Source organism: Lactuca virosa, chromosome 1 (assembly GCF_052849685.1).
Source record: "Lactuca virosa cultivar CGN04683 chromosome 1, Lactuca_virosa_CGN04683_v6, whole genome shotgun sequence".
NCBI lineage: Eukaryota > Viridiplantae > Streptophyta > Magnoliopsida > Asterales > Asteraceae > Lactuca > Lactuca virosa.
The window spans coordinates 215,708,888-215,729,011 of record NC_136426.1 but is presented as its reverse complement, the minus strand read 5'-3'; positions in this window follow the sequence as shown (position 1 = coordinate 215,729,011).

Here is a 20,124-nt window from a genome sequence, read left to right as displayed (position 1 = left end):
AAAAAAAATGAAATATTAAAAAAAAACTATAACTTTTTAACGAAAAAAGTCAATCTTTTAGGCGCATATATGCATATTTTTTCAAATACATATATGCATACTTCTTATACTATAATATTCATAAATAAATCATAAAAAAAACTCATTTTTATTTACTAATCTATAAACACCATAATACAAATATTTTAGTCGACACAAAATAAAATACAATATAAAAAACAAAAAATGCTAGATAAATTCAAAGCGTTTTCATGTCTTCATGTCAAGATTTCAATATGTATCACTTTTCACATTTTTAATATTTTCCACAAATTCTTCTAAATCTACAAGAAAAATAAAATTGATTAATGAAAGAACACTAAAAAAATGCATATGTATATATCATGTTCGATTCATATGTGATTATATAATGTAAGATTTACATGTGATTAGATAATGGGATATTTACATGTGATTGTATCTTTTGAGATTCAAACGTGAAATTTACAAGAAAAATAATAATGAAGAACACTCGCACAAAATGCATGTATGCATATAGATGTAATTCATATGTGATTCATTTGTGATTTACATGAATCACATGTAATTCATATGTGATTTACATGTGGATCACATGTGATTCATATGTGAATTATATGTGATTTACATGTGAATCACATGTAAGTCATATGTGATTCATGTGTCACTTACATGTGATTTATATGTGCATGTCAATCACATGTAATTCATATGTGATTTACTTGTGAAGTACATGTGAATCACATGTAATTCTTATGTGACTCATATGTGAATTATATGTGATTTACATGTGAATCACATGTGATTCATATGTGAATGTGAATCGCATGTAATTCATATGTGATTCACGTATGATTTACATGTAATTCATATGCGATTTCATCTATTTCATCAAATTTCTCTCTGATTAAACCCATTAACTATACCAAGAAATCAATTACTTAATAATGAAATTTAAAATTTCCTCACAAACATAAAGAAATAATTTAATGGTAAAGAAACAATGAGAAAGATGAAAGATGTACAGATACTGTTTCAAGCTATATAGTTTCAAGGGTAGGCTTTCTACTACTAGTAACGTGTGAAAAGGTAGTTTAAATATTAAAAAATATATATGTTAAAATCAGTGGCAACGAAATACATATAAATAAAGTGTTTAAGGTTTTATGTTAGATGTGACTAGATATGCTTTTTAGGATGGTGCAATAAATTGTAATTATTGTCTAATAACTTCTTATTTCAATTGTTTCTTAAAACTTGTTACCAATAAAATGAGACTTTTTTTGTAGTTTAACCTTAACCACCTTGCAAGTCCAACTTATTTTTTTTGTGAAATCGTTTTTATTAAATATAAGTTGGACAACTTGGCATAAAGAGTTTGGAAGTGAAGATAGATTAGGAAGCCAAAAATAATAAAGTTATTTCATAATTCATATCAAACTAAAGGAACTATGTCAAAAAATAATAAATGACCTGACCACTAGATTCTCTAATATAGTTGTTTGATAAAACCAAATCAATTAAGACAATGATTCCAATCTCTTAATAGTTTAGTTAAAGAGAAGATTTGTGGGTGATAAAGTTCTTTTCCTATTCAAAGGCTTTGATTTAACAATTCATATATGGATTTTTCGACAAGAGGGTGTGGTTTAGATAAATACCGTTAAATTCTTCTAGATAAGTAGAAAGTAGAAAGCATCAAACTCCTAAACTTTCAAACCAAAGATCAACTTGTATCCATGTTTAGCTTCAGGGTTTTTAGAAATAAGCATGTACCATAGAAAAGTACAAATTCTTGTTAAGTTCACTTTATCTTATGCCCTCATGAGATAGTGAAAATGTAATTTATAAACATATACAATGTATGAAACAACTTATGAAGATGAAATCATATGGACGAGAAATAAAGTGAGTTAAGGGGTATACCTATATCATGATCAACTTTTGCAGAGATGGAATAAAAAACAATGCATCTTTCATTTCCGTGCTTTGGAAGATTTAAAGCAAGAACCTTGCATGTTGCTGTGAAAGAAGATCATACAACTATATATTATCTTTTACAACTGTTTGGACACTTCCTTAATTTGATATAGTTACAAGCAACATAAAGGTATAGTGTAGGATATGTGTGTACTAATAAATAGCATGGACTTTAAAAGAAAGAAAATTATTTAGATATATATTTCGATGGAGTATAGGCAACGTCAATAAACTGCTCAATCAAATTGTAGCTTCATGAATTACGGTTGTTATACCGGTTCCAACTACGCTACCTTGACATTTGGGGTCTCAACAACTTTATAATTGTAGATGACATGTGAGTAACTAATTTGAGCATATCAAAATTCTTATCTAATCATATCAACTTATGTATTTGAAATAGAGGAAGTAGGCAAGGAAATTTCCAAAGCGAAATGCAAACTCGAAGATGGCAACAACTACTTGATAACGACCTCTACGAGGACCGCCATTAAAGGCTGTCAAAAACATGACCTGTAAGGTTTTGTGACGACATTAGAGATTTGTTGACTCTTTGATTCGTATCTGAAAATATAGAGAATAAAGATTTGAAGGCCGGGGGCGGCATGGATTCCGGACGGTGGTGCTTTTGGTGGAAAAAAATCGACAACGGAAGAAGGTGAGTGATCATCTATGATATGCAGTTGTGAAATTGGTTTTGGAGAGAGAAATAGATTTGACATATTTCAATGCCAATTACACCTATGGGTCCAAAAACTTAGATACCCCCCGCATCTTTTTTTTGTAGTTATTTATAGAATTGCCATAAGAAATGTAAGCCCTTTATTTTTTTGATCTAATGATCTAACATTAGTTCTTAGGTTTTCGGGAAATTATAAGTTCTCAAATGATGTTTCCTATATATATATATATATATATATATATATATATATATATATATATATATATATATATATATATATATATATATATATATATATATATATATATATATATATATATATAGACGCACACACACACCCGGACCACAAGAACGATTGTGTTTTTTTAATTCCATAGAAATGGGTTTTGAACTTTGTATATACATCATATGTTAGTTATGCTAATATTTATTAACAACCTTAAATTCATAATTCCCCATATACGTTTACTTGTATATAATGTATACAAACAATTTATATTTTACACGCATAACATTGATAAATTTAGTTAAATGAACCTATTTTCTTAGCCATTGATCTCAACATTTGGATGCTCATGATTTATTATTGCGTTCTCAATATTTTACATCTTCTCAAAATAACTTACATCTCTCTCTATCTATCTATATATCAAACTATTAATCTCTCTCTCTCACTCTCTCTCTCACTCTCTCTCAATTTTCTAGCATTCTTAACCTTTTACATTTTCTCAAAAATCAAACAGAAAAATTGGAAAGTTAAACCTGATCCAAATTGATCCAGATAAAACTACGAAATCATATAGTGTCATATATGAAACAAATTGTTAGATAAACCGGGAAAAGAGACTAGCAAATCTGATAGAAACCCAAAAATAAACATGCAGCATCATGTTTCGAGCCGTTTCATAATTCGGGGCTATGACCCTTAGATCAAGTATCATAAGGCTTCGGGATTTGGGGAAAGAGAGGTTTAGACCCATTTGGATGCGGGTAATGTAGATTATATGATCCAAGACTTAGGTTTGTGATCTCGAGTCAAACAGTAAAATAGGAAAAGTGGTGTTTCAAACTTCTTTTATGAATTAAGGATTTTAGTTCGATGTATTTTAAGTCAAAAGTAATTATATAGGATTTTAGAGCTCCTCAACACCTTTCTGTGGATATGAGGATCATCGAAAACGAAGTTGGAGCGAAGAAGTTATGACCGTTAGAAGTTATGAGGATTTTAGGGTAAGTCGAGTATGCTAGACGTAAATGAAGTAAGTTGCGAGTACTGGACAGGACTTATCGCGGATGACCAACATAGTATGCTCGGTGTACCCAGGTCGTATGCAAAACCTATTTTTTGGTGTTGGACCCTATTTAGAAACCTTATCTCATTTCCAACCCTCCTTATCTTCAACCTCCATCCCCTCTAACCCTAAATTCGAAACCTTAGCCCCACTTGGAAGAATATTGAGCCTTTGAGTGGTTCTTAGTGGATTTTGGTGCATTTGGGAGAAGAAGAATTCCTTGGAGAAGTGTTGGTTGTCTTGGAGCTTAATGATCCATACCTTGTTCAGCTTACTCTTTCTTCTGGAGGTAAAACGCATGAATCTTGATGATGCATTTGATAGATCTATCTAGTCTTGGGAATTATGAGCTTTTGGTCACTTTAGTGCATAAAGTTTAGATCTTCAAAGTTTGTGACCTTGTTATGGATAAAGTTGGAAAATTTATCCATCTAAACATCATATTGATTTAGATATAAAGGTTGGAGACTTGGACTTAATAGATTAAGTAGAAAAAGATGCACTTTTTGTCCCTTTGAGACTCGAAGACTAGATCTTGGTTGTTTGGACCATTCTAATGGACAAAGTTGGAAACTTTATCCATTATGGATTTATTAGGAAACATAAAAATGTGATCTTGGTCCTTCTATTCCTTCCATGCATGAGTTGGTGGTCTTTTGTTGAAGTTAGAGATTTGGGGCTTTGGTTTGGGCACCATTAAGCCATGAAAAGTCATAAAGTTAGGAAATTTATGATGTAGGACGTCCTATAAGAATCAAATTTAGAAGTTATGCATGTTGTCTTAAGGCATTAAGAGTTTTGGAAATGAATTTTGGCTTCAGCGTCATACGTTGGGCGTACGTACCTGAATAGCTTTTCGGCTGCTTTTTGGCCTTGAGTCATTTCGGGTTTGGGCCTTTCTTTGTTGGGCTAAGTATAAAAGGGGTACAATAGTCTTTTACCCATTGTTATAAGGAGATATGATTTGGACCTAGAATTATGGGAAATTATCCTAATTCCTGATTAAGGGTAATTTAGATATGTTCAGTGTGAGGAACCCGGTAGCAGCAACACGTGTGTGTTTTAGTTATCTCGGATTGAGGTGAGTCTCCTAATTATACTCGTTGGTAAAAGGCACCAATGCCTGCCCACTAGGATATGTTATGTAGAATGCTAGCTGTCTTTGTGACTCTTGCATTTGTATGACGGGCTTGGCCCAAGGGCATGCGTGTAGGGCTGGGCCCAATCACATGTGAGGATTGGCCCATTATTATAGGATGGGCTAGGCCCATTATATGACGGACTAGGTCCATTTTTATGGTGGGTTGGGCTCAATGAGTAGGTCGGGTTAGACCCAATGTGCGGACAAGGCCCAACGATACATATGGTATGTGGTATTTTGGGGAACTCACTAAGCTTTGTGCTTACGACTTATGTTTATTGTTTCAAGTACTTCCCGTTCGAAAGGGGAGAGCCTAGAGTGACTATACAACATCCCCCATAGTTTATTCCACATTGATAATTTTTACTTTGATGCTTAAATACTATCTTTATCTTGAATGGTTTTGAGAACAATTTGTTATATAAAATATTTATTTAGAAATGAAAAGTTTACCTTGGATTTTCGATACGTTACAAGTTGGTATCGGAGCCTTGGTTTGAAGGATTCGAGCACACTCTCGGGTGTGACTAAACTCAAACTGAGGAATTGGTAATCTTTTGAAAGAAAATAAGTTTCTAAAGACTTTTATTAAGAAAAACGGGATGTGATGCGTGCACTCAGTCGCGCTTAAGTAAGTAACTCCCAGAATACACATACATGTTGATATGTTATAGGATATGAATGCTTGCATGCTAGGATAAGCCTAAGGATACTCTTAGGAATTGTATGATAGATTTGCCTGTTATGTGATGCCTTGTAGCCTAGAAGGAACCGGATGATATGTATGAATTGGAAAATGTATTGATAGAAGTTATTACTAAGTGTATGCTTTAAACATTGTATATTATGAGGATCATATAGTCCTACAATGACTGATTTGGCCTTATTTCATGTTCCTTGTCTGGTTGTGTTCGTAAGGAAGACTCTTTCGTTCGACGATCTATTTGGTCCTTTATTGTGTATAATTTGCATGCATAAGGCAACCTGCATTGTTAGTAGGAGTACCTAGCATGAAAGTAGCAAGGGAGTTGATATGTCCTAGAAGTGTTATCAGATCAAGATTTCTGATACATTCAAGATATCACATGTTCTGCATCCTAATACCATACCAATTCCTCATCAGCAAACAAAATTCCATTGTTCGATAAAAATAAATTTTCCACATGGAAGACAAAAGCTTTGGTTATTCTTGAAACTATGGATTATGACTTGCTCAACATTGTTAAAAATGCCCCATGCATTATCATGTATCAAACCATGGTTGATAATGCGCCCGCTGGTGGGTTGAAGCAGAAGCCGAAGACAAGCTATGATGAAGAAGATAAAAGACTCATTAGTCTATATGTGAAAGCTAGGTTTTCCATTGGAAATCCTCTTCCTTATCACATTTATCACCTGGTTCAGAACCGTGAATCTACATGTGAAATTATGGAGACACTGACAGTTGCATACGAAAGAATTATACAAGTTCAAGAAACTCAAATCAACAACATAAACCATTGATATGATCAATACTTTGCTCAACAAGGTGAGACACTGACTCAAACCTTTAACATGTTTAACTATTTGTTTAGTGATATGTGCAGGTTGGGCACCACCAAACAATCATTTATGTTGGTGCTAATGTTCTTGGATTCCTTGGGCAAAAGCTAGGAACATCACGCTGATGTTATCAAGAACAACAAGAAGATCAAGACCATGGATCTAAAGTTACTTTCTTGGCAGTCTACGTAACTGTGAAGAAATCATGGCTCTTCATAAAGACATCATGAATGACTATAGCAAGGAAAAATATATGCCATTGATCTCAAGAAAGGAAATATCTATTAGTGACTGTGAAGCATTAGATCACGATGAAACTTTCGCTATTTACCTAGATGAGTTAGTTTCTAGTGCTGCATTCATTGTCAAATGCTATGAAGAAAGCAGGTCAAGTGGCCGTAAGAAGTTTCAGTCTAGAGGAAGTAGTACATAAGCAAGAAAGAATGTCGCTGATAGAAATGATGATGGGAAGTGCTTCAAGTGTGGGAGCACTTATCAGTTTTCCATGGAATGCATGGAAAAGAAAGCATCGCAAAAATCAGAAAGCTACGAAGTAATGTACAAAAATTTGTTGTCTCATATGAAAAAGAAAACATTCCTCTTCCAAAAGCACTTGTGCCCAAACAAGAGATAACTGAGGAATGGGCAGATTTGTAAAAGTCTTCTAAATATAAGGAACCAAAAGGAAAGTGTCTAATTGCTCACATCAATGAATTTCACACTGAGGAGTCCAGTAGCAGTTCAAGGACTTTTTACGTTGGCCTTTCACAAGTTGTCAGGGACTCAAAGATGGAAGACTGGGACTCTACTTCCATGTATCAGGTTAAGAAAATTTTCAATTACTCTTTTAATAAAAAAATTTGATATGTTTGATTATTTTCATCTTGAACTTGCAAAATCTAACTCTGAAAAGTTCATACTTGAATCAAAGATTAAGGTTTTAAAGGAAAAACTAACTGCCACTAAAAACTCTCTCACACTATTGAATAGAGAGAATACAAATTTGTCTTTATCAAACAAATTCTTGTTCACTGAAATGGAAAAATATGATGAACTTGCAAAAAAAGATACAACGTATAGTTCACAATTGGGCACATTCACTTTTCAAGTTAAAAAAATAATAAACGCTCAAATTCCTGATCAGTTTAAAAAAATTCTTGGTGGCAATAATGATGATGCTGTAAAAATTCTCGAACATATTGAATCTAAATAAAATTTTGAAGCTGCTTGTGATCTTGAAAAGGACTTTAAAACTGGATTTGTTAGTACCACCTTTATAAATCAAAGCTTAATTTAAAAACATTGTATTACTGACTCAAACGGACACACTGAATGTAAATCTCACTTGCCGGCTCTCGATCCATCACAACAACCTCCAACTCGTGAGTATGTGTTTACTTCAACTAAAACCTTGCTAAAATATCCCACTTCAAATGGTGAATTTCACTCATTGAATGAAATTCTTAGTGAATTTCCTCAATGCACTGTAAGTAAAATTGACATTGACTGTCTTTCAAACACTTCTAGAACTAATGAGTCTTCCAACTCATTAGTGTGTAATGATAGTTTTTCTTCACAGTGCAGTGTATCTGTTCCATGAAAAAAGAAAGGGTTTTTAAATTAAGTGAACAGAATTCCCCTTACTGGAAGCCAAAATTTACAAGAAATAAAACATCATGTTTTAATAAGAAAACTACTAGAATTAGGATATATTATCGCTGTGGAAACCCTTCACACAAGATTAGTAAGAGCACATTTGAAGAGAATACCAAACTTGCTGACAACATCATAGTTCGAAATAACAAGTTGATCAAGAAGGAAAATTCTCTAAATTGTCTTCCTAATGAATGCCATAACATTTTCCGTCCTAAGAGACCCATTGCAAAATAGGTCATTGTTTGAAGATTGTTGCGTTAGTACTGCAGGGTTAAGAGAATATCTGGAACTTTGACAGTAAATGACTGCAACATATGAAAGAATTCAAGTCTCTCATGGATGATTATGTGAAGAAAGATGGCCCTATAGTAACGTATAGAGACAACAACAAAGGAGTAATAAAAGGTTTTGGTAATATCAAGTGCAAATCAATTGAGCTGAAAAATGTGTCTTACATTGATGGTCTTCAAAAAAATCTCATCTCAATAAATCAATTGTGTGTCACCGGCTATAAAGTTTTCTTCTTCAAGGAGGAGGGAAAAATTGTGTATTCAAGGAACTCTATCATTATTATTTCCATCTGGAAGAATAACGTTTCATGTTTCATGTTATTTTTTGTCTGATAAACAATAAATTTTTAATGCTTTCTTTACTTTACTTTGTTTCTTTTAATATCTTCAAAAACTTGAGATTTCTACTTTAAGAAAAATTCAAAAAAAAAAAATCTACTTTTGCTTTTACCAAAGGAGTATACATTTTTTTGCCTATATCTCTTATATCTACTGATCACTAGTATGTATCTTCTTATAATCTTTTAGTCTCGGGATCATCTATCTTCTACAAACGAAGCTGACAAATATCTTTATTTCTTAAGAAGAAAATACCAGCTCGCCTAACCTTGCACACCATTTGTTGTAGGAACTTATCATTGAGTTTGGCTTTGCATCTTTTCTTCAATGCATGCATCCTTCAGTTTGAAGATAATGGTTAGGATGACTAACATTGAGGAACTTACTGTTGACACATGATATAAAAGAACTGTGTGTAAACGATAGGTTGTGGATGCTCTTCTTGCCTTTTCTTGAAACCTATTTCTGTTCCAACGAGGCTAGTGAGTATGGCACAACTAATTTCCATAGATGCTCTTCTTGCTACACGAACCCTCATCTGAGATCTAAAGAACACATTGTCAAGACATTGCTCCATGCCTCTCATTTCTCCATTCCCAACACCTTGTATCTTTGAGTCGTCTCTTGCTGACCTTCATAACTCGAAGGTTACAAAGATTAGAACCATCTAAATTGTTTGTTACAAAGATTGTGACTTGTTGGATCTCCTTTGATTTTGCTAAATATGGATCTTGGAATCCATCTGCAACACTTGAAAGGATAAGAATATTTCTCTCTATATTTTTTGTGTGCTTGAATCTGCAATTTAATGTGTTTGTTTATGTTTAAGTTATATTATTTTTATAGATAAGGGTAGCATGGTAGATATCTTGGAAACATGGAAATCGTTAATGATCTTTCAATTTAGTGGATCCACTAAATCTGGACTTTATTACTTTTTTGAAAAAGTTGCATGTTTTCCTTTTTTAATGCTTCATTGTTAGATTAATTCTCTTATTTTATTTTTCTTGTGTACCTTTTATGTTTTGATGGTGGCATTTCATAAGACAAGTATGAAACCTTTTGAATATTAATAGGAGTTTTTTCTCTACTAGGTCACTCCATTTCCCTTTTCAAGCAAATATTCTTGAAATCCCACTCCAATCATTTCCATCTTCTTCAAAGTTATGTTGCTTTCTCTCAAAGTTCTTTATAGAATTCGTCAATGGCTTGAGTTCTTTTCGCTTTTGTTCCAACTGCAGATGTTCTAAAGGCTTCGAATACCCCTAATACTCCCATTTTCATCGCCTTCATAGATGCCATTCCACCATAATATCAAAATTCAGGCTTCGAAGGCTTCGTTGAATCTTTGAAGTGTTGACTTTTCTCTATGCTCTAAGTGACATTCCAAAAACCTCTTCCCAAAGAAAGTATGTGAGTTCTATTACTCATGTACTTTTGAAGCAGTTTCTCAAACAATCTCCGGAACTATCGGAGATGGTCATTCTGGGGTCGAAATATCTCCTATGCTAATATGTCAAGTTCTTCGTCTCCCTCGTCCAGACACATATGACGAGACTCTTTCGGAAGCCGGATGCAGATCAATTTTTTCATGAATTGCATATGATCTATCTCTTCAGGTTAAACGACACCCTGGAAAATATGTTCATCGACATTACCTTAATGTTGGCTGGAACTATGTTACAGGGGTCCTAGGGAAATGTCTTGGGCACACAATTGGCAGCTTAAACCAGTTGAATTTCTTTGAGTTTAGAATCCTATATGCCATTGTTTGTGACAAGAACCTAGATTTTGCTAAATTATTCTTCAATCGGATAGTGGAGTGTATCAGCGAAAATAAGCATTCAACTTACGTCCCATATCAACGCTGGATTGCTCTTTTTTTGGATCACGTTGGAATTGGTTGTAACATCAATCATGGGGCATCTACCAGCTCTGATTCTTTCCTCTAAAATAATCATTGTAGGCCCTGAAAATGGAAATATTTTATTTGTTTAGTGGATGCTTCTACGTACAGAGCATCCATATAATTATTAGGATGTAGAAGATGAGGAAAGTCAGGATGAAAAATCCAACAATTCTTCCAGCTAGGAGGAAGATGAAGAAGAAGATACCAACAAATCCTCCAGTTACTCAAGTGGCATTTATCCTTACAATAGTGCAAATACTGAAGTGGTTCATATACTCGTTCAAGAAACAGATATTATTGCTCATACACCTGCTCATTTTGCACTTAGAGAGAATGAATATGAAGTTGAAGGTCACTTATCTGACACTCCAATTTCAGATAAGGTATCTCCTCGAAGACAAAATAAACACATTCGTTTCTATTATCCATCTACCTCTCCTTCACCTGAACCTATCATACAGCTGCATGGATCAACTCCTCTTCAAGCGTGTTCATCAGTTTGATTGTCATCTCTCACTTCATAGCATGGTGTAACTCCTCCACAGTCATTCCCTCCTCATGCTGATACTATTTTTCCCCAATATTCACCTCCTCAATCTACTGTTACCTTTCAGGGGGAGTCAAGTTCACCTGATTTTCAATCAACGGTGCTTGCGAAGCATACACTATTGGTCAACTTGGCCGAGTCATTAGGACAACGTATGTGCAATCTTGAGGCAGATGTGGCTCATATAAAATGAATCGTGTCCATGGTTGATGACACTAAAGATATTGTTGATTATCCCTCTAGCTTTCATCATGATGATCAACCACCTCCACCAACACCTCCCCAGTCTTCATTTCAACCTCTTCCACATTCAAATCATCCTCCCCCAATTCCTTCTCTCCCTCTTAGCACTCCTCCAACGTCTCCTAAACATGCTGATGATGCCAAAAAAGGGGAGAAGGATAAACAAATAGTGGTATATGTTGAACATTCTTCTGATGATGATGATAATCCTGACACTAATGATGATGAAGGCTTTCTGGATATGGACTTCGTTTCACGAGTTGTGCCTCTTAACATCATTTATCAAAAAGCTACTCATGAGGGGGAGATTCCTTAAGGTGCTGATAGTAATGTTGAGTATGATGATGATAAACTCATCATAAGAAAAAGGAAGACCACCTCCACAGGGGGAGTTCATAATGCTGATGGTGAAGGTTCCTCTGCTCCTCCCAACAAGAAAACGAAGCTCATGGTCAGTTTAGACTCATTCACTAGGGACTAAAGATTTCCCGTTGAGGAGGTCCAACAAATTCTCACTAAGAATAATGACTCTAAGCAAAAGGAGAATGTTAAATTGGAGGTCCAACTACAAAATTGGAACACTATATGCATTCAATGTGTTCGATGAAAGTCCTCAATGAAGTCTGGTAAAATATTTCGATCAAACTTTTTTCAACTGCCACTAATTTATTCCCTCCTTCACTGGAATTCTGCACCAGCAAGCCCATGTTCATTCATTACAAAGAAGATCTTGCGTTTGAATATATCCATTAACAGCTGCCCGAATGTATGATATTTGTGTTTAAAGAAATTCTTCATGACATATCTTGACAAAAATGGAAAGTCTTAATGATGTTTTTTTTTCTTTGTAAATATCAACTGTTTAACTTCGTTCGGAGGATTCTAGGTCCTAGAAAAAATTCATTTAAGCGGGTTGAAGCCTCAACTCTATGCCGTGTCTTCATTAGAGGCCAGGGATCCATTAAAGATCCTGAAAAGGTAAGATAAATCTTAATATTGAAAGCTTTCATGTTAGAGCCTTTATAAGTTCCGGGTACATACAGATTTCACGTAAGTTTCTGAACTATGTTTTAGAAATTGTTTCTCTTTCTGTGAAAGAAGGTTGGAGTTTTCCTAACATGTAAATATACGATCTTTAAAGTAGTTATAAGGTTTGGGTACTAACAAATTTCAATCATAATCTTTTGAATTATACTTTAGAAATCCTTCCCTTTTGTTGAAGGATGTTAGAACATTCCTAACATGGAAAAATCTGACTTTTAAGTCTTTATCGGTATGAGTACTTGCACCTTTTATGTCAATTCTGAAGTGTGTTAAAATCGCTTCTTTTTTTTGCAATAAGAATACTCCTAACATGGAAAAATACGATCTTTTAAGTCTATAAATTACGGGTAATTGTTCTGATTTCACATAGTTTATAGAATTGTGTAAAAATCGTTTCTTCTCTTTTTTTTTGGTAAAATCAAGGTAAGATTATTTCTAATATGATAAAAATAGAATCTTTAGTATTTATAGGTTGTATACTTTGCATATTGTTTATTTAATTTGTAATCATACGTTTTGTTACTTGGCAATCAGCATACTTATTGTTTCACTTTATGAATCCCTACGCAAAATCGAATTTACATTTCTCAAATTCCTAACCTTTTTCTAGGGTTATGAATGTAATGTGAAAAGATGAAGTCGTGCTTTACGAATGACATATGAGGAATAGTTCTAAAGTGAAAATGTTAAGAGACAATTTGTCGATGGAACTGTTAGTAAGGGAAATGCCTTCAGCTCTGATAATATAGTTACACGTGGGTTGAAATTTATTATTTCTTTTGGAATGTAGTTTAAAAGTTAGCAAGGTTCATTACCCTTTCGCTTGATCTTGAACTTTTTTGAACAACAAGAAATGCGTGCCAAACCGAATGCAATCTTGATACATTATGAATGTGAGAATTTAAACTTGACAATATTAATATAACTTCTAATTTTTTAACATCATTTTTTATTAAGGATATGATAAAACAGTTTATGTTGGAGGCTAAGTGGCTGATCATTTTAAGGCAATTTATGGAGTTTCTGCCCATTCAGATTATTATTTGATTATTCTTATGGTTTGATTACTCTTAGAAACTGATAGTATTTCTACACTCTCTAACTATGAAAATCTTATACTAGCAAAATGTACATGTTTTACCATTGAAACTTTCCATTTTGATTTTGATTGCTAAGCTTTGAGTGTGGGAATTTTCTTCACCATTAAAAGGTTAATACCATGTTTCTTTTCTTCCATCTCTCTCTCTCTCTCTCCAAATAATACACACAAGGTGTTTCGTATTGGTATGCAGATAATTTGTACAGGTATTGGTAGGATCGCTCTAAATCTGATATCAAGGAGACACGTAAACAATCCTACTAGAGGCGTTTATTGAGTAGTGACATTTTTTGCTTAAATTTTCCATCATGTGAGGGACATTCAGAATTGAACCAAACTAAAATCATAAAAAAATAGTTTTTTAACATGATTTTTTCAACTAGGATTCCGTTTTGATTAATTTCTTAAGTAGTTAAAACTTTAAAAATAACATCATACTTTCAAAATTCTACCAAAATACCATGTTGTGAGAAAGAGGATACTATTTTGACATACTTTTTCTACTTGTCAAAAGGCACCTCTAACTTAGTCTTTAAAATCTGTCATTTGACTCAAATGTTCTAAATATAATAAAAAAATTCACTAAATTTATCAATGTTTCAGTCGTATCATTATTTACATTTGTCACCATTTCATTGCACGATATCACTTTCAGAGGTATATAAGTGTTTATGTTTGCTGAGCGAATTCATAACAAATGATTTAAAGTGAAACTATTATATGTATGCTTTTGAACTACAAAAGAATACAATTGCACCTAATTTCACTGCAATTGAAATTTAAAACCTTGAATTGCTCAGATTTATGTTCTTTGATCATTTTTTTTCCAAAGAGTGGTATACAATTGGACTTTTGAAGTCGAATATAGTAATTTGCAGGTCCATAATGGAAATCACATCCCCAAATTTTAAAGAAAAGATTTATCCAAATGTTACAAAAAGAAAAAAAAAATTGTATTAATGTAACGCCCCAAATTTCAAATACCAATATTAACTTAACATGGTCTCAAAATATCTAAAATTCGAAAATTCAAATACTTATGTCATTATTAATAATAATAGCGAAAGCAAATAGAAATTTAAGTAAACACTTGGTGCGCTACGTCTTCCTGAAAACTTGTCACCTTCTTCAAGTCTGAACTTTATCCTTTCTATTCTTGCTGCCACTTGCTACATTATTTCCTGGGTTGCGTGCATTTAAAGATTCTAATGGGTAAGCCTAAGGCTAGTGAGTTCGTGGTTTTCATGCATATTGATGTCAATAAAATAAAAACAAATGCAACAATTTATCAAATATAATTCTTTTCACTTCTTTCCACCCTTGGTGACACATTAGGGAACTACTGTTATTTCCAGGGAAAAAGTCCCTCCGCCGAGCACAACAAATTTGCTTACGACTAATTAATCAGAGTGCAAGCTCTCTGCCACATACCGACACCCTGTACGACGACTAATAATAAGATCGTGTAGTTAATACACCTGTTCCTTATATATATGTCACCCACCATTTTTACCCTTTTACATGAAACAGTTCATAAAATTCACATAAATATTCATAGCAATAACAACGGTGACATGTAATTTCAAATAAATTAGAATCAAATTTTCATGCAAGCAACCACAAAATTCACACGAAACTCACCTTGTTGGCATTTGGTTTTAACCAAAGCTTGTCACGCTACACACACCCTACATTTAACCAATATAATTTTCTAAGGCCTCAATCCTAGAAAACATCATATATGATCATTTTGGTTCCACTACCTGTATGTCTCATTCAACCGGCTAATAATAATTACATATGTTGATTACGATTTTAATAACAAGCTTTTTCTAGTAGATTACTAGATAATGTAATATTTCCTTAAGAAATAACACTCTGAAATAATTACTAAAACTCAATGTTAAAATTTATTACGCTTATTTTGTAAAACCATAAATATTTCCATCAATAAAATATAAGGATGTATGGCTAAAAGTGAAATATATTCAACTATGTTAGTTAATAGATCAGCAAGTTATAAAAATGTAGGGGCCTATATTTGAATATTTTGATTTCCTTTCTCATAGTTTAAAATAAAAAATCCTAAAAGTTCAGAGGCTATTCTTGTATTTTCTAAATACTTGAAAAGAGAAACGATACTTCTTGAACTGAAATGAAAATGAAAGCATGTAACATGAAAAGTGCACAGTGGCCTCGACTACCGTCTTTCACTTCTAATCACTTTTAAGAAGATAAAATATTATATTAATAATCTTTTTTTTAAAAGGACGCTTAATCCATGTATACACCAGACCCGAACATATTTTCTCTTTCACCCGAAATTTCATTTTCTGCCATTGATGAATATAAAAAAGCTTCAAATTTTCACCTAATAAAATATATAAAATCACTATTAACCCTCTCCAATTCTTACTAACATATTTCCGTCACAATTTTCGAAAATAAATCCAATAACAATACGAATTCTAGGTTTTATTATACCAAAATTACACTCTTTAGATTTTTGTTAAATTGCTATAGGTTCAGTCGAACGGAGACAACAAGTTGAACCAAAACATGTAAAGAAATTGTATAAACCTATTTAAACAACCAATTTGAGCTTAAATTGGATAAACGACCTTAATTTTAAAAAAAATCCGAAAATATTAAAGAACCTCCAAACCCTATTTCTCCCTTGATTTTCAGTCGTTCCTCACAATTCTTGTGGGCTTTCCACTCGATTTTTCGTGCTACTTATATTTCCTAAGTGTGGAACTGATGAAACCTTTTTATTTGATCAAATTTTCTGCCCCAATGAAGGTGACGGTTTTTTTACCATTAAAACTCATAATTCTCTACTAATTAACCCATTAATCCTTGAACTAATCATTTTATTATAATGATATAATCTAGTTACATATATCTTTATATATTTTAAATTTGGTTATCACAAACTTCCCCCTAAGAAAAATTATGTCCTCGGAATTTGAGTTAAGCAAATAAATGAGGGTATTTACTCTTCATATCTCTATCGATTTCCCATGTCGCATATGAACCTTTATGATACTTCCACTGAACTTTCACGAGTGGTATTTCCACATTCCTTTACTTTCTGACCTTTCGATCTATAATTGCGACAGGCTCTTCCGTATAACGTAGCTTCTCATCAACCTTAATTTCTTGAAGTGACACTTCCATGGCGTAATCCGCTAGACACTTCTTTAGATTAGAGACATGGAACGTGGTATGAATGTCATGCATTTCACTTGGTAGCTCCAATCGATAGGCTACCTCTCCAATCCATTCCTTTCTTATGATGGGTGCAACATAGCGGGGACTTAACTTCCCTCGCTTACCAAAACGCACAACACCCTTCCATGGGGACACTTTTAACATAACTTTATGACCAACTTGATGCACTATTGGCAACATAAAAATGACTAAATCAGATGAAAAAATAAAAAAATTCCGATAAAAAAGAAATAAAGAAATGGAAAAAATTGCCTTGTTCTTTGGAAGACATATCTCGTGTTTGGTACTGCACGGTTCCGCTCTGCAAGAACTCCGAATCATTCTCCGCGTATCTGCATAACTTTTCTGTCGATCCAGAGCAACCTTAATGTTATCCCTAATCTCCTGTATTTTGTCGGTAGTTTGTTGAACAAGTTCAGGTCCAACCAACTATTTCTCCCCCACCTCATTCCAACATAATGGAGTTCTACACTTCCTGCCATATAGAGCCTCATATAGTGCTACTTTTATACTCAAGTACCCATTTCTCGTTGGAAGCAACCCCAAAATGTCGACGTAAAGCGACTATCCGGATCCAAAAGAATAGACAATGGAACTCCATGTAGTTTCACTATCTCTTCAACGTACAACTTATGTAACCTTTCTAATGGGTACTTCTCCTTAATCGGAAGGAAGTGTGCCGATTTGGTTAATCTATCAACGACTACCCAAATCGCGTCATAACTTTTCGGTAACTTAGTCACAAAGTCTATTTTGTGACTAAGTTACCGAAATCCTTTGGTGCTCAGCCTTCACTTTCAATCACGTCAAACACCTTTCAGCAAAATAGGTTATATCCTTTTTCATCCCTATCCACCGGTAAGATTTTTGTATGTCCTGATACATCTTGTTTGTTCCTGGATGGATAGAGTACTTCAACATGTGCACCTCCTTGAGAAATAATTTACACACATCACCCACTCGTGGTACCCAAACCCTTCCCTGGAAGCACTAGAACCCACGACTATCCTTTTCCAATGATTGTATTACGCCCACCACTCATTCACATTTCCACTTCTCTTCCTTTGAGGCCTCCTCCTGACTCTTTCTCAAATCATCCAGTAAGTTGGTGGTTGCATTAATCTTCATCATCCGAATCTTAGGTGGTTCTCTTCTTTCCTTGCGACTTAGTGCATCAGCTACAACATTTGCCTTCCTTGGATGGTACAATATCTCACAATCGTAATCTTCTAATAGCTTCATCCACCATTGTTGTCTCATGTTCAAATATTTTTGACCAAACAAGTATTTCAGACTCTTGTGATCAGTGAAGATCTGACACCTTGTCCCATACAAATAGTGTCTCCAAATCTTTAAAGCGAACACTACTGCGGCCAACTCCATATCATGTGTTGGGTATTTACACTCGTGAACCTTCAACTGTCATGGGGCATAAGCAATCACCTTACCGTTTTGCATCAAAACACACCCCAAGCCTAACTTGGATGCATCACTATAAATAACAAAGCCATCATTACCTTCTGGTAGTGATAATACTGGTGTATTGCTAATCTTTTCCTTTAAGAGGTTAAAGGCATCATCCTTTTCTGGCTTCCATTCGAACTTTACATTTTTCCTTGTCAGGGTAGTTAGCGGTGCATCTATGCACGAGAAGCCTTGTATAAACCTTTGATAGTATCCGACCAACCCAAGAAATCTTCGAACTTCTGATGGGGTTCTTGGTGGCTCCCATTTTTCGATAGCCTCAATCTTTGCTGGGTCACCTTGATACCATGTTAGTTTACAACATGTCCCAAAAAATTGACTTCCCGAAGCCAAAACTCGCACTTCGAAAATTTGGCAAATAATTTTTTTTCTCAATAAGCTAAGTGTTAGCCGTAGATGTTACTCATGGTTTGCTTTACTTTTATAGTATATCAAGATTTCATGGACAAATACAATTACAAAGTTGTTTAGGTATGGCTTGCACACCTGGTTCATCAGATCCATGAATGCAGCTGGTACATTGGTTAAACCAAATGGAATTACTAGGAATTTGCAATGACCATACCTAGTTCGAAAGGTTCTCTTTGTCTCATCATCTTCCCTGACTTTCAATTGGTGATACCCCGACCGCAAATCGATCTTTTACAAGTAACTCGCCCCTAAAGCTGATCAAATAGATCATCAATTCTCGGTAACGGATACCGGTTCTTTATAGTCACCTTGTTTAACTCCTTGTAGTCAATGCACATTCGCATTGTCCCATCCTTCTTCTTGACGAACAGTACTGGTGCACCCCACAGTGAGGTACTGGGCCGAATAAAACCCTTGTTGAGCAGATCTTGTAACCGAGCCATCAACTCCTTCATTTCTGTTGGTGCTAACCGATAGGGCGCATGAGTTATCGGTGCTACTCCTAGGGTAAGATCGCTTCGAAACTCCACTTACCTATCCGGTGGCAAGTTAGTTAGGTCATCAGGGAACACATCTTGGAACTTGCATACAACTAGTATATGTGCTATTTAAGGCTTTTCCTGCTTGGCATTGAAAACATATGCCCAATAACTTTGACACCCTTTCTTTAGATAACGAGTTGCCTTAGCCACTGATATCAAAACAGGGTCCTTAACTCGTCGGTCGCTATAAATCTTTACCATTCCTTTTCCTGGAACCCAAACTTGAACAATCCTATTTTCACAATCTATGATCGCTTGATTTTCCGACAACCAATCCATCCCTATAACAACGTCAAATTCACCTAGGGCTATAGGTAACAATTTTAACGGTACTATGTAACCTTCTATTTCGATAGAGCAATCATCATATTCCTCCCTTACTATTACCCAATGATTGTCGACAGTTTCAATTTCTAAGGCATTTTCTAGAGTCTTTACATTTCTACCCAGACATTTGAAAAAAGTAGTAGACACAAAAGATCTATTTGCACTAGAATCAAATAATACCCTAACATGTATTGAGTTTACTAGGAAAGTACCTTTCACCACATCCGGGGTCTCCTGAGCCTCCTGATCCGTCAGGCAAAAAACTCTAGCTTTTGGTCTACTAGTGTCAGCCTTTTTATCCGCCGACCGATTGTCTGTTATTCTGCCTTGATTGTTGCTACCT